We start from the raw sequence: 24,272 nt of genomic DNA on the forward strand, positions 1-24,272 counted from the left end.
GGTGTTTATTATATTGGCAGTATTTTGTGTGAACAGTTGCCAGAGATATTGGCAATTCTGTTTCTTTGTCTATACTTTGTGGGCATGCCACTAGTAAGTGTTATGATTTAATTTGTTGTTAAGAGTTATCCCCCTTGGGATTGACATTCATAATAAAAGCGCCCTCTGTTTCATTTTCCCGCTCGATCCTTTCAAGAGCGTATGTGTATTTTACAGTTAATAAAACCTTTCTAAAAGGCAATTCTTTACTTACTGATACTATTCACTTCAATTTTATTAACTGTTCGCTGTAAGCGTAACACTTTCCGCTTTCTTTCGGTAATTCACAAATACTGTGAGGGCTGCATGTTTGATGACATTCTTGTTTTGTTTTGAAATTGTTGGCATTCCCTTGACAACCGCCATAATAAAATAGTTTGCATTCGTGATCCGCAGTATCATAATGCCAAACCGGAAGACGAGATCGGCACGGCCCTACTTCCTTTTCAAGGTGGCAAGCATCAACTGGATTTACATGAGGATGTGGCGTTGTGTCAGGTATTCCGGTGGGCATCAAATGTTTGCAGAGTTCCATACATTTGTCAGCGGTAGGGAAACGGTTAGCATTGCCTCCACAACCACCGTAGACAAACTGGAGGTTAAGCTGCTGGATGTAAACGTTTCAACTGAGCTTACGTTATCTCCCTGATAGTCAGGGACCGAACATTGGATTAACTACTAAGAAGTATGTCCTATCAGCAGGTGCGAAGTACTGAGGCTGCTGTATTGCCATTTGGTGAATGAATTCTGGACCATGCAGTAGCTCCTGATGAGGCCTCTCGATACCACATTAGTGGGTAATTGTTGCGTCTTTATCTTACCATGTGCTACAAAAATCGTAGTTTCCTTTTCTCTAACATTCTCTCTCTTTCCTGTAAGTAAGTTTGTCGACCTATTCAACAAATCATAACTCCCAATCATGAACGATTTCTAGAAAAAATACTCGGTGAAACACAGATCTCAAACGTAGACGCTCACTACCATGTCGCCTTCTCTAATATTAGAGGTCTACGTTCCAACATTCCAGAGGTTCAAACTCTATTACAGGAGACTAAAACAGCCCTATAATTCCTAAGCGAAACTGGCATTGTACCGACTATTTTCCCAGATGATTTCGTAATTAAGGAATACTCTAACTTAACATCTAAACTTGACCTCCAAGATTGCCATGGGAATTGCGTATGGTTCTACATTAAAGACTACTTTCTCATGTGGCAGAGACATCTCAAAAGAGGATCCTAATTTACCCTACATGTGCTTCGGAGTTGCACTTGCTCACACTATTTCGTTTATATTTGCACTCTATAGCCCCCACAACAGTTGAGTTACTATCTTTAAGAGCATATCTGAGTAAATTGATCACGTCCTGTCTTCGAACCCTTCAGCAAACATTCGCGTCTGAGGAGACTTCAATGTTCACAATGTGGAATGTTAACCGACTCAAGCAAGACCGATAACGAGCGGAGGTTCTGTCACCATCTCCCCATTGGTTTGACCTCACTCACATTGTTCATGTGCCCACTGTCTACATTCAATGTTGAAAAATGATGTGTTCTCTATCGTATCAGACCTGACGAAATGGTTAATTTTTGGTACAAACCGTTTTATACGCTCGAAAAGGTTCCAACAAAAAACTACCAACCAGCTGTGGTTCTCCGCAGTATGTGCTGCTGACATTGTACAGGTAAATCACTGTTTCTATGGCTTTTCAAGTAAGAGATTTACTGAGACTCTCGTGACCTTCAGGCGGGTCAGAAACCTCTGTAAAAAAGTAATAAAGAATTTGAAAGAGTTGTATGATCGGTCCGTCAAGTCAAGTCCAAAGTAGCTCAGCAACGGATAGGGTTGCATCAGTTTTGGCAAATAGCAAAAAAAATATCCTGAACAGAAGTGTGTGTTTTATCCCAACTATCATCAATGGACCTGGGGGTAATCTCGTCAGCATCAGACAAAGACAAACTCTTTGAAAAGATCTTTGCAGCTAATTCTACCTTTAATGACCAAGGCCGCCAACCCCAAGTATTTCCTGATGTTTCTGAGAACACGCTATGCTACATACAAATATTTGTACGTGATGTTGCCAAGCTAATCAAAAACCTTGATTCCAGTAAAGCAACTGACCCTGACGGCATTCTAATTATAGTGCTATAAAAAAAGATTCAACCTGAACTAGCGCCTATACTTACAAAGTTATTTAAGCCTTGTCTTAAGGAGAAATGCTTCCCAACATGTTTAGAATTAAGGTGATTTCATGTCTCCAACTCAGTACAAACCACCAAGTCTCATGTTTGTCATAAGTAAGTTTCTGGAATATGTGTTAAAGAGAGATATAGAAACAATCTCAGCAAACACAACTTTCTTAGTGACGCGCAATATAGTTTCCGTTCTGCTAGATTTACAGCAGACGTGCTTACAGTTATATCTCATATGATCAGCGAATCTCCCGACGGAGGATTTCTCATGAGCAGTTGCTCTTGACATATCAAAGGCCTTTGATAAGGCATGGCAAAAATGTATATTTCACAAGATCTCCAGCTATAGTACAGATGGAAATGTCTCCTCAATTATTAAATCATTTCTTTCTGATAGATTCATAAGGCTAGCGGTTGATGGACAGTAATCAGAAGCTAACAGTATTAATGTTGTAGTCCCTCAGGGTACAATCTTTGGCCAAACCCTCTTCCTGATTTACATTGATGATCTTTCAAATCACACCCTTTCCTCATTCGTAGACATTTATGCTAACGACACAACAAGCTATTGCTGCACTCAAAAACCGTAAACGACCAAGTTCTCTCCGATATTCTCTCCTCTGATCTTTAGCATCTGGTAAAATTGGGTAATAGATGGCTGGTTACTTTTAATGAATCTATAACCAAGCTTATATTCCTACACTAGCAACGCTCTGATGCCAATCTGGCATCAGTTGAAATGAATGGATCTCGTCTTGGGTATGCTTCATGTTTTGACAAGCTTCTAGGATTGACCTTTACTTCTGACCTGAAATGGAACACGTTAATAAAATCCATTGCCAAGGTCGCTGGAAAAATGGTGGGGTCCTGCTTCCGTTCCAGTAGATATTTCACTCCCGCTGCAATTCTCTACCTATATAAGAGCCTGGTTCGTCCAAGAATGGAGTACTGTTGCCACATCTAGGCAGGAGCTATTAGAAGCAGATTATCCTGTCTTGACAGAGTTCAAAATCGTAGCTTAGTTGTGGATGCCCTTTTCTCTTTTCTACAATCTTTTTCCCACAGAGGAGACGTTGCGAGCCTGTGTCTGCGTTATTGGTATTTTCATGGCAATTGCTCTGCGGAGCCTGAGTCTATGGTCATCCCTTGCCAAACTTTAACGAAAAACATTCGTCTAGCGAAAACCGCTATCAATAATATCCCCCACTCTTTATCTGTGCCTAAATCTAAATGTATATTCAATGAACAAAGCTTCTTTTTAGAACTGTACGCCTATTGAACTCTCTTCCGATTGCTCGCTTTCCAGGTGACAACAATCTGATTGTCTTCAAGTCCAACATAAACAAGTTGTTGATGAACCGTTCCTCTAAATAATCCAATTTTCAAATGTCCACTACTTATATTTACTACGCTATAATCACATTGACTAATGTATACCAATTAACCCTCATTCCTGAGTGGCCTCCGGACCTTTCCACGTGATAATGTTTGTGTAAAAATAACAGCTTAAAAACCAAATCAAACCTCTTCACTGTTGAGGTCCCTAAATATCAAAAAGTATTCTACTTTAAAAGCTTTTTAAGACATTAGTAGCTCCATAGGGACAAGTGAGAATTTGCTTTGTTTGGGGGAGATTGTTATTAAAAACATATTGTAGCATTTGCTGTTAAACATCTAAATATATTCGGAGATTTTTAAAAGTATTTTTTATCCAAATTTTATTGTAGTCAACGGCTGCCTCCCGACTAAAATCAGGCATAAACATTTAAAAGAGTGTTTGATAAAATACATTTTAGAATGTTATAATATTCGAATTGTTCTGTTGTTTTTAATCTTATTCGGATATTAAAAAAAGTGCTGCCAATTAAGTAAATCAAGTAAAATTTGTGACAGCGGTTAAGGATCATCAAAACCCGCCAGGATACATAGTAAGTGAAAGGATGAGAACACCATCTATTTTTCTTAACTACTAACAGTTAAAATGCAATATGTGCATCTTCAAGTTAGGAAACGAATAAGTTAAGAAATATGTCATTTTTTATATTCCTTATTCTTTGATGGTAATTAGAAAAGCCTACGCAGCATCTATACAAACCAAAGTTGTTGGGAAAGTTCATACATCCACCTATATATTAAATCAGCTATTTAAAATTGTTACTCACCCAAAACCGAATGCATTTCAAGTGCAACGTTGAAAACTACTGAAAATTCATAACTATTCTTTGCGATATCTTCTATGTAGGGTTTGAGTCTATTCACATTATATTTACATTTATGTACATTTGTACATTCAAATAAACAGTTAGGCAATTCAAACGACTAGAGGTTTGAATGAAGAAATTAGTATAATATATGACATTTACAAAAACTTGTCACCCCTCAAATATAGAGATATTGAGTGCTGATAGTTCTCAAGTATGTCAGAGTATTTAGATCAAAAAGACACTAGAATTACAGTTGTCTTATAAGATTACTGATAAGCAATCACAAATCTCCAACATAACAAGAGTGGTACATGGCGTGGAGCATGATTGATAATGCGGATGTAATTAAATCTAATATTTGATTTTTAGACCTTGTTTAATAAAAAGATGCAATAGAGTAGTTGTGTTATTAATATGGATGTGTGAATGAAAGTTGGAAGCCACTAAAGATATTGGAAATTTGGAGCAATTTTCAAACGTTGTAAAAGCGTCGCAATGTCGTGTATATATCTTGTTGCGAACTCGGGTTGCATTTGATAGCTTGGTGCACGTGGTTTAATTATGAACTCCCATGTAGGTGTTATTAGCTATGGCAATAAATGGCGGTGCAAAAGTCTATATTTTAACGTTAAAGGAGAGAGGCATATTTTTAGCGGCATTAAATTTTACGATCTATTTATCTTCCAATTTCACAGATAATATGTAGTTTTCTGAGCTCTCAACTATTCCTTTCAGCATGAGTGCATTCGATTTTTTCAATATGCTTGGAGTAAAGCGTGATATCAACAGCAAATGATTTTGTGTTGGAGATAATTTCCTTAGAGAAAAACCTCTAGGAAACATTAATATGATTTCTTAGGGATACGAAAGGCCCTAGATAACTATTACTAAATCACGTTCTATTGCTAAGTCCAATATATGGTATCTGCTTTATATCCGATATTGATAAAACGCATCGTTCTGCATAAATCAAACCTGTTGGCCAAAGAGAAACAAAGCATTTATGGATTCGATGACTATAGCTTACTTCATTCAGGATTAAGAGATTTTAGCACAAAATTACGAAGCAAAAAATCCGAAATAAAGACATAGATAAGTCGAAGCTGACAATGATAAAAACGAAAAATTAGCTATAAAGTACGTGTAAGACTGGCGTTTCACTCAATAAAACAGATATAAAAAATAAAAAAAACCATAGAAGATATGAATGCAAAATATAATAAGTGAATATGTCAGCAAGAAAATTGTTGATGTCAGCAAGAAAATTAACCTCATGTACAATTTTTCAGTAAGTTTTTTTTTAATTATACTAAGCTCATTTTAATACTACTACTGCTGATACTACTACTACTACTACTAATAATAATAATAATAAAAATAACGACTAGGATTGCTCACACAGGTCATCATCAGTGAAAACTCACTGACCACACCCTTTGTTATTCGTGGGAGCCGGTCGGACAATACAACTGTCCTGAGTTTAAGTAAGTTTCTCCTACTTTTGATAACCGATGTAAATAAAATTGCGTTATCGAAAGAGCCGTTTACCATTAAGTCTTTGTTTACAATGACTACTGGGCTTTACATGAATTTAGGTGACAACAATCCTCCCCAAGGTCCTGGTTCTATTCGCACCTATCTGTCACGTAGGAGATACACTCTATTCATGAAAATCAAACTGGAAAAAAATTTAATAAAAAACTGAATTGGTGTGTTTCTTAAGTTAACAAAAGCATCTATTACCGTTACTTTCTCGACACAAATTAAGAAGTTTCTTTTGTTACATATTCATCTAGCCGGGTTGCGTTTCTGTTTCTATAGACCACACGCTGGCAACAGCTGGCTCATTTTCTACTTCACCTACGGCGTCGACTTTTTTATCTTATGTGGTGTAACCTTTTTGCATCTCTCACAACGGCAGCTCGCGCACACTTCCTAATATGCATCTGCGCATTATCCGCTACTGCTTCTAATACAATCGATTGCTGTCCATTCTCCTGATATTTTACTACGCGCTCATGTGCGCTATCTTACATAAGTTTCTTTATAAAAGTGTATTTACATAAATTTAATTAAATATCCTTCTTATTGTTTACAAGAAAACAAGAAAACACAACTCAAGATGTCACACACTGAAATAGGAATTATTAAATTCAAATTAAAAATGGCAGAGTGTATAGTCTGCTTAATATTTCCGTTTCCGTATTTATTCTTTCATTTTGTAGGAAAACGAAATGAATTTTCACCTATTTCCAAATATTTAAATACAATTTTTGAATAATTTAAAAGGAATAAAAACTCAGCGAACTCCTTAAATAGCGGAGTGTATGTTTTTTTTTTTTTTAAGATTAACAGAAATTTCATTTAAGCAATGTTGAAGTGCTTCAGGTTATGAAAAAATATAGTTTCTAATGTTAAGCATATTTTACAAAGCGAGGGATTGCTTCACCTTTGATGTTTGTTGGTCAGGTTTTACAAAATTTATGTAGGATATTTTATAATTTAATGGGTGTGGAAATAATTATGTATTCTCATACATTCTAGAATGTCTATTGCTTATTGCTCGTTAAATAAGCTCGTTGCGGGTATAAAATCTCTACTACTGAGACACCGGCTTGGGTTACTGGTCGCCATAATAACATTCCTTTTTCGCGACGGAAGTAGGGTCATTCCACTGTCAGATTTGTTGCGGTTTACCTGATCTATGATAGGTAATAAGTAAGTCTTGTGTGCGGCGCGTTTACGGAGAGCAGAGTTCTTGCCTCTCATGCAAGAGGCTCGGTTTCGACTCTTGTGTCCGGATGTGTCTAACTGATGAGTCCAAACGAAGGCGATATTCGAATCATGGACTTCCGCTTTGTAAACTGGAATCATGGACTTCCGGTTTGCTAACTTTCATGGCTCTTGAGAGCTGCGACTTTGTCAAGCTGTGGAAATAAGGATGTATGTTATTTGCAGCCTTTAAAATCTAATTTCCTATAGCAGGTATATATATATATATATATATATATATATATATATATATATATATATATATATATATATATCAGAATGTAGGGTTCTTTGCAGGTCCTGAACACTTTAAAATCTTATGTCATATATATAGATATATATATATATATATATATATATATATATATATATATATATAAAGCGAAACATCTGTGTGTGTGTGTGTGTGTGCCTGGTCACGAATAGGCTCCTATATGGTTGACTATTTTAAAATACTGGTTAAATATGATAATAGAAGTATCGAGGATCAGGAATGGGTATGTTTGATCTGGCAGAACGGCGGTTCATAAACATTGTGGGGTCTGCGTTCGCGCCTGGCCCCAAAATATGGAAATAAGAAATGAAAAAAAAAACGCTTACAAGTATGGAAATAAGAAATGAAAAAAAACGCTTAAAAGTGTTTTTATAGAGATGTACATAAGAATACTCTGATAAGTATGTCTTAACTTAAAATTGAGGGGTCTGCTTTCGCGCCTATACTCCATGGAAATATAGCACAAACTTTAACAAAGACTTTTCATATGTATTTGCGTAAGTATACTTTGGTAATTATGCTTCAGTTTGAAGAAACATGGTATAATAAAATTATTGGGTGTTTGTTCGCACCTGACCTCCATAGTATGTAAATATGTCACAAAGTTTAATAAGTTTTTTTTTAAAAGGGGGGAGGGTCCACAACAACACCTTAACTTTAATCTTATTTCACGTTAGCTTCTATTATTTTTTGTAATTGAATTATATTGTGTCGAATAAATTCACCTCATAAATTCACGTTCTTATTAAAGTGAAAGCCACTCCCCAAAAGTCGGAACTTTAGATAATTCTCAACTAATTTTGCATAACTCTCTTTTTTCCTTCTCCACTTGCACGTGGCACACTTTCGAAAATAGATAAATAATAAAACAAGAACGTTACTTGTTATCGTGTCAAAAGAGGGAAAGCATCCTGCTCACGTGATTAAGTGTCTTTTAAAAACATTTATATAACCTTTTTATTTTTATTTATATATCTGTTTAAGCTTTTTTGCCAGGGTACTAGAAGGAATTCAGTTAATTACAACCCTTTCTGCGTTTTCTTCACATTACAATAGTACAACCCTGAATCTGACGACGCAATACTACACCGTCCAATATTGTAAAACTGAAACGAAGCTGTTCTGCTCGAAAATGGTGCCATTTTCGTTTTATTCATATTTATATCGATTCTTTGCTTTAAAAAACTAAAGTAATTACGTGTTTACTTTTTTAATATGCAATTTTGTTGTTTCGGATTATATTACTAAATAAGTAAAGCTTCATTATTTTTCGAAACTGTTTTTGTTTCTTTGTTATTCGATATTTCCTCGATATTATTAAGTAAGAATGTTAAGCAGAAAAGCCAACAAACGACTACCCGGAAAAATAAATATACAAGAAATAAATATTACCACAGTCAATAAAAGTTCAGTTCATGTTTGTTTTGTTTTGAAATAGTTTTTATGCTCTTTACTTGAAATAATTTCAGCGAACCGAAATTAAAACGAAATTTGAAGCGATCGCTACTTAAATAAATTTTTATATGAACTACATATGCCATAATCGAATATTCCTCAAGCACAAAATAACGGAAAACATTAAAATATGTTTATAAATAATCCTTACGTTGACGGAACTCTCTTAAATTGTTAACAAAGAATGCGTAGGTGCCCCTCCTCCAATTGAAAATAGGGTTCTCCCTTTCAAAGTCGCTGCCATTTTGATTTTTTTAAAACCGGTTCGTGAATTTAAAAAAATAGAAACTACTTAAAAATACAAACCAATGAATTTTTCTATCATAGAAGTAAGTTTTATTGACTATGGTAACATTTATTTCTTGTATATTTATATTATTATATATATAACATTTTCTCTTTGTAAGTAAACATCATTTTGTTTATCACTCTTGACTACGAATGGAAACAAAGTTGATATAGAAAATATATTTTCGCGAAAATAATCTTTACTTTCATCATATTTTGCTTAGTGTAAACTTTTTGAGTATCAAAACCTATATTTTTACACCCGCCTTCTTTTTCATAACCTATCATACTTTCATCAATCACAGTCCATTCGCTGTAGGCTGCTTTTGAACCCAGTCAACGATTGGTACTTCTGCTTGTATATATATATATATATATATATATATATATATATATATATATATATATGTGTGTATGTGTGTATGTGTATGTGTATTGTGCATAATGGTTGTATAGATTGGTTTTCTAGAAGTAAATATAATGAAACTCAATGATTATTTACTTTATATTTGATTTCTCTATGAAATAGAGGGCATAGCTTGTATATAGTCTGTTTATTATACAAATATTATTGGTTATATAGGTGTATACATGTTAGAAGTGAATCCTAGTTCCAGGAGACACCTTCATCAGCCCCCAAATTAAAAGCGATATTGATACTCATGTCGTTTATTTTTTGGGTCTGATTTAAATATCGCTCCTATTTTGTTTAAGGAAGTTTTCTCCTTGAATTAGGATCCCATTAAAACATATATGTACATATGTAACCAATACTGTTTGTATAATAAACAGACTATATATTTATTCAAAAATAAGAAGCAAGAGATAAGATGTATGTGTATATACTTGCGTGTAGTCGATCAATTTTGGTCGGGGTTCAATGGGTAAAGTGTTTATTAAGATTTCATTTTTGTTTTCGCTAATTTATATTTCTGAATTCTTTTCCTTTCACTCAAAATCTTTTATTTTTATTGCTATTTGATTTCTGCCTCCATCTAGCGTTATATCTTTGGAAAACTGTTATCTTACTTAATTAAAAATTGGAGATGCTCAATTTTTCGGCCATAATTAGATTACTGTAGACAACACAATTCTTAATTCGTTAATTTTTTTTGAGTTTATTGCTGTCTACTAGACGGGAAAGAGCACTGATTATCTTCATAAACACAATCGAAAATTATCTTCGTTAATTATTTTGTTGGTGTTTTTTATTCCAAATATCTAAACTTAACATAAACTTAGAAATCTAATACCATACTAAGCTGTTTGATATTTGTTTATGAAGAAGCTGACATGCTAGTGACTTAAAAATTGTATTAACAAATTGATTTACAAAAAGCAAAATAAGTTTACTAATGGCAAGAATATATCTTCTTAACTCGATAGTATTCTATGCTTACGCTAGTCTTTATTATGTATAGCTAATGGGAATGAAGTTATAGTATTTACAAGAAACGCATAATACCAATAAGTATCATGAACGTTCTAAAATAAACGGTATGTAACCAAAATCAACAAATAAATATAAAATTTTAAAAAATACACACACTTTTTTTTGCTTTTGCTTTTCAATATATATATATATATATATATATATATATATATATATATATTATATATATATATATTAATATATATATATATATATATATATATTAATAATTTGATCCCCATGAACTGCTATGAATGCTTGGAATATTACCTACAATACCAAGTATAGAGATACAGACACGGTAGGATATTCATGTTATTCATTATTTTTATAAATGGTAAAATAAGATGGCCAGCATCCACTAATTTTTATAACTGTAGGGTAACATAACCGTTTAACTAAATTCATAGAATAAAGTTCCGTTTTAACTGTACTAACCGGCAATATATTCTTAAATTATCAGACTTTAATTGTCAATAGCTTCCTTGAAAAATCTACGAAGGTAACATTTTATGTTTGTCTAGTATTAAAAAAAAAACTATACTTTTTTATGAAAATGATTTTTTTAAACGAATTTTCAGACTGACTTGTGAAAGTATTCATTCAACGTTTAAATAGCAATCCACATCGAATAAATGTCTATAGTTCTGTTTGAAAGGTGCGTGTGTATCCTAAGATAAACAATTCAGAATCAGTTACTATAAAACAGGAAGTGTTTGTTTTTTTATTCTCACATACAAAGTACATATTACAAAAAATTTAGAAGCACGTGGGTCGAATAATAAATTAGATGTTTGTCGTATTTCAGTAACAGTTGAAATTTTTATTGTCCACTTGTATATTACTTTATGCCTATACATTCACAATTACTTGACATATTGCGCAAAATGAGAAGTACACAATTTGAATTTCCTGTCCGATCTTTTAAAGCAACTGTATAGCACAAAATAACTTTGCATTTCCACTAATATATGTGTGTGTATGTATATGTATATATATATATATATACATATACATATATATATATATATATGTGTGTGTGTGTGGATGTATATATATATATTAATATATATATATATATATATATATATATATATATATATATATATATATATAATATGACGAATACTTCAAATAATCAACTATAATATAATGAAACTATGACTTAAGATGACAGGAACATTACAGTACTGTTTTAATAGTAATACGCAAAAATATATAGAATATTTATGTATAAGATTGTATTATTCGAACAAACTCTACGATAAATCCAACTTTTTTTCCTTGCGGTAATCATGAATAGAGTGTTTATGTTAGAAAATGTAACTGCCTTTTGCTATGCTGATAAAACTTACAATGGATTCAGAGATTAACATCAAAATATTTGTGAAGATGGAAAATTGTTGTATGTTGAGACTAAGACACTTCTCGAATAGAATTTACGTCATATGTAACGGCGCTAATTTCAGACAAAATGGAATAATAATTTTTATATTTTAATATAGTGTACTTGGCTAAATACAATAGTATTTTGTGATGTCATCATGAGATATGGTCATAAAAGAATATAGATTGAGATAAACATCAATTTTTAGTAAAATGAATCTAATTATCTAGATGTATTTACCGTGAACTCATGCTATTAAGTAATGACATCTCTAAATGTACAAACTATCAACAATATTATTTCTGATTATTACATCCATGCGCATTTCTTAAACATAAAATGTTAAAATAAACTGGACAGACCAACTAATCTACCAGATAATCGGCATTAAGTATTTTGAGTGTATACATATTAAGTATGTACTGCACAGATGCTCGAGCCGGAATATCTCATCCTCATCATCATCTCAGTTTCAGAAATTCACCAACGAATCCACACAGCCTCTCCAGTGCTCTTTAACTGGCATGCCACTTTGCAGGTCCCAAACACCTTAAAATCTAATGACCTGTAACAGGTTGGCAATATAAATAATTCTTCTTCTACAACGGTTTAGTTGTCCATCTTATTGTAATGTCTTATTGTATATAGAGGATAAGCTTACTGGCTTCCACTTCGCTGTATCTCGTCCAGTGACTGGCTACTCTCATCTTTCTTTGCTGTAATTTCAATGATAGTGGTGGTAGATCACCATAAAGCTGTTGGCTTGCTGTGTGGCTCCTACATGATGTATTTAGCGTCATCCGGAGCATGCGTGTGTAACAGCCATCAAGTCTCTTTTTCAGCGTATTTGTAAGAGTCCATATATCAGCACCACAGAGAAGAACTTTTTCAACTGTCGCCACAAAACCCTTACTTTTAACTTTTTCTGGGAGAGTGGATGGGCATATCTTCCTCAACTTGTGACAAGAACTCCAAGTCGGTGCTCTTCTCTCTCCGGAATCTGGTTCGGTGCACTCTGACCATGCTCCAAGGTTCTTGAATTTTTCGACAACCAGAATAAATCGCGCATTTTATGATCAAAATTTACTTCTATCAAACAGCTAAAGATGCTGATTTTTTCAAACGAATTTCAACTGTATTTGTAGTACGTTTATAAGCTCTTTAAATATGGAGTACATTTCACGATACATGCCTACTACATATTATTACAGTTTAGTATAAATATATGCATCTGTTATCTATAAATATAAAAGCTAAAATGTGTGTATGTATATGTTCGCTTTTTGTGTATGTCTGTGAAAGGCTTTTTTCGTTGGACTTCTCGGTCGGCTCGTTCCTTCTGAAAACTTTTTACATCACGTCTAAATGATAAATAAACGGTCTATTTAATTTGCCCGACTTTCACGCACTATTTTCCCAGATTTTTAAAGCGTCTCGTGTATCTTTCGCTTTTCAGTATACAACAAGCAAAAACTGGCTTACAGCCGCGTCATGTTCCAAGGTCAAACATCATGCGACTTAAGATTCTCGAACCTGTCAATTTCATTTTATAAACGTTAAATTAAGATGCCTTTTATTCTCTTCTCTCGTGGCCGAGATGATTAGGTTCCGGTTTCTTTTCCATTTCCTTTCCACCTCCACGTCAAAGCATACTTTCCTACTTAAACTTTTTTTTTCTTTTACAACTCCAAACAGCTAGCCAACGTTTTTTTTTTTTAACAAGGTTGTCTTGATCACCCCTAAACACACACATCTACAAACACCCGAGCCACGCTGAGTAACCCCCCCGCTAGTGTATAATAAATGATTCCCTTATTCCCTTATCCTAGTGTATTTTATTCTGCGTTAGCTTAGTATGGACGGCTTATAGAATTTGGGTTTCTTCTTTGAGACGTTTTAGTCTCCACCGTTCTTTCATGTCTAGAAATCTTAATTCATCCTAAGTGGGTAAAGGTTTACCAATTTCCTCTATATATGTAGTCAATTAGACCGATTACTAATGAACTCAATATCGTATTGCTGTTTTATATTGTGTTTACCTTTATTTCATTTTACTAGACCGAATGTGCGTCGCCTCTGTGTACAAATACTTCCACATTTCATGGAATACCAAGCACAGCCTACTTGTTCAGTTTTCGTTTTAATTTTTTTTATTGTTTTGTTATTTCATGAAAATAGAACTTTATAAAATGGCATATATTCAATAACTGTTTCTGTCATTCCAATCGGGATATTATTTTAACATTTTATACATTTGTTTTAGTGCCATTGTGGGGAGAATAGAAACGAAAATACAAATGATCTTCCTGTGAAGCACCTGCTCGTTGAACAGGAAAAGGAGACACAAAGATGGCATCTGCGATATTTAATAGAAACGGCCCCATGTGATCTCGCGAGGTCACGCGAGATTCATCTGGGTGAATGTAATAAAAATACAGGTCGCTTACTTGATATACCACCGACCGACAATGCGCAAAATATGATCCCCTCAATCCAGTGTAAATTGTGACGTTTCGTTCAACTATGTACCGTTTTAATTTTCTTCCCGATTTGTTTGAACATGAAAATTTAAAATACAAGGTCAAAAACATCTATCTACTCCAACACCCGTCTCAGGTCTCCATTCAGCTTTACAGAAACGTCCATTTATCAGGATACCATGTACGTTAAACACAACTAAATATGTAAAGCATATGTGTTCCTTAGAGCTGTGCTTTATCATTCTAACGGGCCCTTATGTAAAGGTAATTGCACTATCAGATCTGCAGTTAGATCAGTAAAAAAGGTGTACGTAGCTATGGCTTGCTCTCAAATCTTGAACGCTATCTAATAAGCATTTCAGGTAATGAATTTCAAAATTGTATAATTATCTATTTTTATTTCTTCTCCTGGTGTTCATATCAAAGATGCTTCGACGTCGTACACTGTGGTATAAAAATATAGAAATGAAAGCTGAAAAAGGGAATATTCTTATATTTATTTCGAATCCACTCAAGCTTAAATAAAATCTCAAACACAATAAACTTACCTAAATCAATGATGAGAACATTCTTATTATTTAAAATGTATTATTAATTTTTATTACTATTGTTTATCTTCAAGCATATGTATTAAGAAAAATATTTTAAATGAAAAAAGTTTCATATTATGAAAGTATTATAGAATTTTTTTAATTTTACAAATTGAATTTCACAATCAACATAACAATTTCCAACGAAATCTACACAAAATCTTTAAAACCATAATCAACTGTAATAAAAACAAGATGTTTTTAAAATAAAAAATAGACTAGTGCTGGGGTTATTATTAGAGTCACATTTGTGGTCTTTGAGCAGAATGTATGGCCCTCTAGGTTTCAATTTGCCAACTTTATCACGAATTTTTAATTAATCGGCGATTTGTTTAATTTCAGTATTTATTATATATATATATATATATATATATATATATATATGCAGTCGCATAAGTTTGTATTCAGTTTTTTGTAGTTTTTTTAAGGTTTTCTGTGATTAGTAAAAATAACTTTTCAACATTGCTCTGGAGTTTTCCTAAGCATACACTGAAATACCCTTGGAAGAAATCCACATTGTTAAAAATGTAGAAAATCAGTTCTAGTAAATAACAATAACTAATGGATAAAAACTAAAATGATCTATAGACATCAGATCTTGTGGAATTATTTATTTTATATACCTTCACAAGCATATTTGATACTACGGATATCGGCCCATATAGAGATGATTCTGTAATTATAAAAAAGGCTCTCACAAAGTCAAGGGAGATAACTTTAAGAAAATCATACCCAACGAAATGAAAACATAGGCCTAAATTAGACATACTAGCTAACATAGAAATAACAAACTTTCTATACGTCACGTAAAATTTAGATAAAAAACATATATGAACCCTACTTAAAAGATAACCCTAATCCAATATACGTAAACTATCACTCACCATCAATTATAAAACAGATTCCTATCTCGATCGTAAGTAGACTCAGTAATAACTCAAGCAATGAAAATGTATTCCACAAGTCAATCAATATCTACGATAGAGCTGAAAAAAATAGTTGATAAAAATATAGATATCAACTATAAGCAAAAAAACACCAATACTTATAATAAAATTAAAAATAGAAGTAAAAAAAACATACTCTGGTACACGGCGCCATACAACAAAATGCTAAAAACAAAACTTGGCAAAAAATTTCTGGATCTCAGCGAAACGCACTTCCCCGTAACCAATCTCTTACACAAGAATTTCAATAAAAATAACCTAATGTTATCATACAGCTGCTTCGAAAATTTAGAGATGATAATAAAAGCACATAATAACAAAAAAATTAAATAAAACCAACGAAAACAATAACAAAATAAACAATAATAAGGGGGCATCATGACAAAACTAAAACTAAAACAAAGGACACATATGAAACTGTTAATAATAATAATAATAATAATAATAAACATGAACAACAACAACCATAGTAGAAATAAAAATAAAAACACTAATAGAGTGCAAGATAAATACATCTGCAAATCCTGCACACTTTGCCCATTTCAAAATAAATGTCTAACCAAAAGCATAGTTTACCAGGTCACAATATTTGCGAAAGATAACCAGATAACAATAAATATTACGAAGGTATTATTCCTTAGATTTCAACACCAGATAAGGGATTGGTTACATCGATGACACCTAATACGTTCCCTTTCGCGGTTCTATACATCCCTCCTGTAGTTTCTTTGATGTACAAATCATATCCACTGTCCCTCAACCACTTCTGAAACCACACTCTGACTCAGGCAGAACATCCTCGGCAATGTGTTTCAACATTCTGTCTAGCACGATCTTACAGACCGCAAAGAGATGCCCCGATAGTTTCCACCTTCATCTCTGGCACCCATCCTCTTGTACAACACCATCATAAATGCATCCCGCCAATCCTGCGGAACACACTCATCCCACCAATCAGTCCGCAACAAGTCCGGCAAGCGTAGCACCATCTTGGGCCCGCAACATTTAAAGATCTCTGCATGCAAACAATTTAGATCAGAAGACTGTCCATTGTTCAGCTTATGGACAGCTGCTTCAACCGCCTGGACCGGATTACTAGGAATCGATCTAACAAACTCCTGATCAACGTAAGAAGGTCTGTTCATCCACAAGCAGTGATAGGTGATCTAGATGGTCCGTAAACCGCACGCAGTAGGCTTTATAAGACCTTGGTGTTGTTCGAATCAGAGGCAAGCTGTATTTCTTCTGCTTTCTGCCTCCACCATTCATCCTGCATGTTTCGCAAGCACCTCTGCACCTCATGCTTGATTGCCTTAAAATTGTCCCTCAATCGATCTTGCTGACCAACCGTAAAACCACCTCTGATACAAGCCCTGGCCTTTGAATCAAGCAGAGCCTGAATTTCAATATTATTCTACTTGAACCAATCCTGATGTTTATGCTCACAATAACTTAATACTCTCTCACATACCTTAAAAGCAGACTCCTTAAACGCAGGTCCAGTGTTTTCATAGTCAATCACTTCCATCTCCTTGACTAGTTTCTCCCTCACAATATTGTCCCTTAGACGATGAACATAAAGTCGCTTTGTGATAGCCACACCAGGTCCCCTCATCTTTGCCATATCTGGGCAGGAGCTGCTAAAAACAGGCTATCCTGCCTTGACAGAGTACAAAATAGACTTCATGGCTTAGTGGGGGATGCCCTTTTCTCTACCCTGCAACCTCTCTCCCACAGAAGAGACGTTGCGAGCCTATCCTTGTTTTATCGTTATTTCCATGACAGGTGATCGTCTAAACTCCAATCTCTGGCCCCCCTCGCCACCCTTCACGAAAAACACCCGTCTAACCGAATCCACTGTGAAAAATTTCCCCCACTCTATATCTGTGCGTAAATCAAAACGCGGATTCCATGAACAACGCTTCTTTCTTAGAACTGCACGCCTTTGGAACTCTGTCCCGTCTGCCTGCTTCCCACCTTACTACAACTTGGATGTCTTCAAATCCAACGTTAACAAATTCCTAATGAACCGCCCACTTAAGTAAACACTTCATCAAATCTCCAAACTAACGTAATTTACTTGCAATAACCCTTATCCCTGAGTGGCTTCCGGGCCTTGATAAGTGGTGATCGCTGTGTAAAAAAAAAATTAATTGATGTTTTCTCGAATCAGTATTGAGCAGGTTTTCTTGTTCTTTTACATATATGTTTTTACCAGAATGGAAAAGGAGTGAGCTTTGCCTTGTGGGGTTTGTTCAAATGATGATTAATTTTAAAGTAATAACATGAGGAATTGATAATAATAATAATAATAATAATAATAATAATAATAATAATAATAATAATAATAATTAATAATTAATAATAATAATAATAAGAAGAAGAATAAGAAGAAGAAGAAGAAGAAGAAGAAGAAAAAAATAATAATGAGAAAAAGTATAAGAAATAAGAAGAAAATTTAAGTATTGAACCGAAGTAAGAAATAGAAAAAAAGACACACTACTGGTTGATGAGTAAGGGCCCAACTAGTTCTTAAGTTTTGGAAGAGTCAAGGGTTCAGTCGATATTTATTCTAGTTTTCAAGATGGTCGTGGATTTTTTGTTTGATTTTGTTTTTGTTTTCGTGGGATTTTTCTCCGGATTCATAATTCGGCTGGAGACATAGGAAATGCTCTCGTAATATTATAAGGAAAATCTTTTAACTCATAGGAGTCATGTGCTTAAGGAAACCCGTTATAGCTCTCAGGAGATCTCTGCATTATTCTAAGATGCGAGATGGAGGCGATGGGGTCGCAGGGATATGTTGACCTTCGAGGGCGCAAGGATTCACGCCACATGGTATTATTTGTGGGTGTTATTTTATCTATTAAATGTTATTATTTATTAGATAATGGTATTACAGTTTTATTTGCCCGTGGGGTGAGCTTAGGGGTCACCTTCATTAGTAAATGTGGGTAGTAGAAAATGTATGTCTTCGCTATATATTTTGAATAAAAAGGGGGAGAAGAAATGTTAGGAAATAAGTGGAACATAAGAAGGAAATATGGTAAATCATATTGTAGACAAATTGTACCGGAAGTGAGGGCCAGTTGATCGGATCTGCGTGTGAGTCACGTGATCAGGTTAGCTGGAGTAAAAGAGTTGGGATTGGACGACAAGAAGAGGGGGGTATAACAGGTCGTTCCCTCCCCTTCACTTGTGGGAGCGGGCTCTGGCGTGTGTGAAAATAAGACCTTGAAGAACCATGCAAGGAAAGACATTCATTTTCCATTCTTCTGCGATCGACACCTGGAAGATGAATTCCAGATGAACAAGATCAACGACGCATGAAGTACGTCCAAAATACATTTACCACACACATGCACACACACACATACACACACGCAACTGCATATGAACAACTAGATATGAATATATCACAAATAGACAGCAACATTTAGACGATCATACAACGGGGCCCTTTTTATGGTACCAACTATACAACAAATATATATTAACACAACGTCCAAGTATATATTAACACATTATTAACTCAACATCTAATATTTATTCCATTACATTTTTACATTTTAACACAAAATGCAAGCATTTATATACAAAGAAATCAAGTAATTGTGTAAACGGCATATAAATATTAATTAACAGATCTCAGTATATATTAACACAGTATATCTATATTTCTGTACACAGCATTGAAATATTTATTACCACAATAAAATTAAATATTTATAAACATTATACCTAAGTATTTATAACCGAATAACTAAATATCAAAGGCGACAATTAATATAAATAAAATTTGCTTCAAACAAATTATAGGTATGACAACATGAAAGTACAATAAAAAAAGAAAGGATGATGAAATAGCTGCTTTTCACTTTCCCAGAACTTTTGTTGTTTCTCTTCTGTTATATTCTTCTCGTATGCCTCAACTAGAAAAAAGTGTGAATATATTGTGCTCTCTATTCGATTTTACTTCCTATATTTTCTCTTCTCTTCTAGACGGATCTTCGCTTTTCGTTTCATTTTTTTAATCATCTTCTCTCTCTCCCTCTTTTTTCTCTATTTGTGTTTTAACACAAACGATAATCAACAAATCTCCTTCCCCCTCCCTCTCTCTCTCTCTCTCTCTCTCTCTCTCTCTTACTGCGTAAGGATAAAAAATACAAATAAAGAAAAGAAATAAAACAAAATGTAGACAACTTTTCGATCAGCCAAAACAATGTCAATTTTAAAATTAAAATATAAAATAGTCTGTAATCAACTTGCGCGATTGCATAAAAGATGTACTAGTGGTGATCCCAGTGTTGTGTATGTATACGCATGTATGTATATGCGTAGATTATGCATAGCAAGTAATAGATATTTATGTGGGTTTATGTATATATGTGAATTGATGCATGCCAATATATAAAAGATGTTTTAATATTCATGGCAGTTGTAACGGTTATAATATCGAATTAGGAAGCATGTAATCTAACAAATCCGTAAGTGTTTAACCACTAGTAAAATAAATAAAAACTAATTAACCTGTAAAAGGCAACTATTACTACATAACGTGATTATAAATCATTTGATATAGATATAATCAAAGGCGATTCCTATAAAAATCGTTAAATGGAAAGAAAAAATAAATAACAGATTTTCAATAATAGAAATTAAAACATATTTTTCAATAACAATGATGAATTCTTTTTATTTCCTTCCTCTTTTCCTGCCGTTTATGCGTGTTGTCTCTACATTTGGATTGTCTGACTCCCTACGCACACTGTTAGTTTTCAATTTTTCTTATACTTGATTCGAAGTATATGGAACAGAAGATTTAAAAATTCTTGAGTTTTTCTCTAATCTGAACACCACACCATGATGGAAGCAACGTTTTTTTAACAATGCCAGGAAACACCGATCCATGTATGCACATATGTAGTAAATAATGTTTGTACAAATGAACATTCTCTCTCTCTCTATCTCTTTTTCTTTATATATGTATATATATATACATTTATATATATATATATATATATATGTCTATATATGCTTAATTTGATGAAAGCCTTGCATTTTTCGTCCTTGTTTCACGTTCATTAGATTCAAAACCCTGAAGTTAGCGACAACAAATTTTATTAAGGCACAGTTTCCATACTCTTAGTTTAGGAACATAACTAAAACTATGTATAATTTTAAAAGTGGAATTATTGTAGTTGCATATTATAAGAACATTCATCCAATTTATATTCATTTTTTATGAATTCTTTTTGCTTTTATTGTTTGATGTTTTTTTATATGTATTATTGGAAGGATATGCAAGGTTTCTGTGTTTTTAATCCGTGATTTATTTATTTTGTAAAAGAAAATATTTTTGATGAGACATATAACGTAATTAATCAAATTTAATACAAATGGATGAACCAAGTAATAAACAAATGAGAAAGCAATGTCAGAAAAGAAGTCACATTAAACATTAAATTTTGAAATCTGTATAAATGACTTCCACTTATGTCAAATGAAAGAACACTAAGTAAAGTCAATTTGTTTAATGTAATTTAATTTATAACTTTGGAATCATAATCATTACAACGAAATCCGTTCCACCAACCACTTAATTCAAATACATAAGCGTGTGAGCTTACAATATTAATTTTGTTTTATTCATTTATGAATGTTGCTTACATTATTAACTGGTGAATATATTGTTGAGGAAATTAACTTTCCAAAGGATTCTAAACGCTTTCAGACGAAATAAATATAGCTACATAGAATTGAACGTTTGTTCTGATTAAATTTCTAATTGCAAATTTAATATATATAGAACACATATATATCAGATTGTATACAAATAGGCATTTCCATATAGCAGTCTATTTATAAACGTATACATATACATATATATTTTTTCGTAATGTGAGATATATTATAATTATTTGAACAGTCAAACAAACTCAGAAAAGGCATTAACGTCAACAAACAGAAAGTCGAATACTTGAGTTTCGCCCACATTATAGTTTATCAGTTAGACATGTCGGAACTCGAGACTCGAAACTCGAGACTCTTGCATGCCAGGCGAATATTCTGCAACATGAGCAAACCTGCCACACACAAAAAAGTCTATCACCTGACACAGATCAAGCAAAGCCCGACAGAATATTAACTATGGTATGAACCTACTTCGTCCAGAACAATTCTAAAAATTCTGTTGCTAATTGTTCACTAGGTTAGTATGTTGGATGGCATCGTGATCGCAAGTATAAAGTTCCTACTTGTGAGACATCTGCTTGGGGGTATAGCCAGTTAGGCGACGGTGGCAGAGTAGCTTTACACCATAGTCGGATTTCGCCCAATTGGACTTCCGATTTGTCGGTTTTCATACTCTTGTGAACTGTGATGTTGCTTGACTGTTGAAATAATTATATATATATATATATATATAACTACATATATATATAACTACATATATATATATATATATATATATATAACTACTTAGTTTACTTACATAAATTTAATATACAAAAGTATAGATTTATGCGTAAACTTTAAGTATTTACTTCAAAAGTGCTCAATACGTAGGTAGAGCTAGTCAGTAATTTATAAAATATATATGGCGATTAAGCTACACTGAATATTCTGCGTGTCATACACTATAGGATTCGTCAGGCTTATGCGCGAATTCTGTGGTTGCTTCTTGTTTTTATATATGTTGAGGATTTCTAGTTAGCCAATCTGCTTTTTAGTATCCACCGCGCCCCTTCCTATCAGCCAATGGGTATGCATTTTATCGAACAAAGGATTTGTTTCAGAACTAGGTTAGTGGTTTAAGGTAAATCTTTTCCTTCCTTTCTTTTATAAAAACAACATTAGCGAATAAATACTGGGAACTCAAAGAAAGCGGACATTCGCCGGTAGTCGAATGGAAAATAATGAGACAAACTACCACGTGCAGACATTTAGACGACCCATGTAAATTATGCCTCCATGAAAAATTTGCTATCCTGTACTTTAAAGAACCTCAAAATCTATTAAACTGTAGACGAGAAATACAAACAACTGTATTCACAAAATAAAACTTACTCTAAGATAGCGATACAAAATAGCTTTAAAACTTACAATAACAATAGAAAACAAACAAATAAATAAATTAAACAAACATGAATATATATAAACGATCACACATATATGTATATATATGTATATATATGTATATATGTGTGCATGTATGTGTGTACACATATATAAATATTTATATATATAAAAAAAAGGAAGGAAAAGATCTACCTTTAACCACTAACCTATTTCTAAAACAGATCATTTGTTCGCTCAAATGCATGCCTATTGGCTGATAGGAAGGGGCGCGGTGGATACTAAAAATCTGATTGGCTAACTAGAAATCCTCAACATATATAAAAACAAGAAGCAACCACAGAATTCGCGCATAAGCCTGACGAATCCTATAGTGGATGAAACGCAGAATATTCAGTGTAGCTTAATCGCCATATATATATTTTATAAATTACCATATATATATACATATATATATGTATATATATATATTTCATCCATCTTAATAACCATATATATATATATATAATGTAACTTGTGGTTCATTCGTAATTAACAGTCTAAATAACTAAATAAATAATTGCTTCGACATTTTGGTATACTATGTTTACTGTGCCCATGCGTGTTTTTATATATCTCTTTTTAATTTCAACATTATACTTACTTTTTCTATAATAAATAGGGGGTTTTCTTTGTACCGATTGGCCATTTTTTATTTATTAACAATTATTTATCACCGCGTCCCGTCACGTTACCAGTGTTTCCAATTTAGCGGTTTTCCCGCTGGATCTGGAGATTTCGTTTGCAATCTAGCGGGGAATTCTAGAAAATCTGGAGGTATTTCGCACCCACACATCCGCAATTTTAGATTTAAATAAAATAAAGAACAGCGCTTGAAAATACTTCAAAACATAAAATAAACTCATTCATGTAAGTAAAAAAATAGCATTTATTGCCTTTGGTAACAATTATTTATTGGATATTTTTTGCACCTTTTCTCCGGCTAACCATTCTTAAATCTCGCTATAAAATCGATTTTTCCAAGTACATTTTAGGGGGAGGCATTCCAACCTCCGTAGTTTAGTTTAAAATACGATCTAAGCAACCCCCCTTAGTCAACAATTCTAAAAAGAAAAAAAAAACAGCAAAAAATAAA

The 24,272-nt window shown here is 33.3% G+C and overlaps 1 pseudogene; it reads right to left on the reverse strand.

The window, feature by feature from the left end:
* Positions 1–262: 262 nt before the first annotated feature.
* Positions 263–17,675, reverse strand: LOC145276664 (kunitz-type serine protease inhibitor bitisilin-3 pseudogene; annotated as a pseudogene).
* Positions 17,676–24,272: the final 6,597 nt, after the last annotated feature.

Source organism: Euprymna scolopes, chromosome 5, assembly GCF_053919585.1.
Source record: "Euprymna scolopes isolate OS-2025 chromosome 5, ASM5391958v1, whole genome shotgun sequence".
NCBI lineage: Eukaryota > Metazoa > Mollusca > Cephalopoda > Sepiida > Sepiolidae > Euprymna > Euprymna scolopes.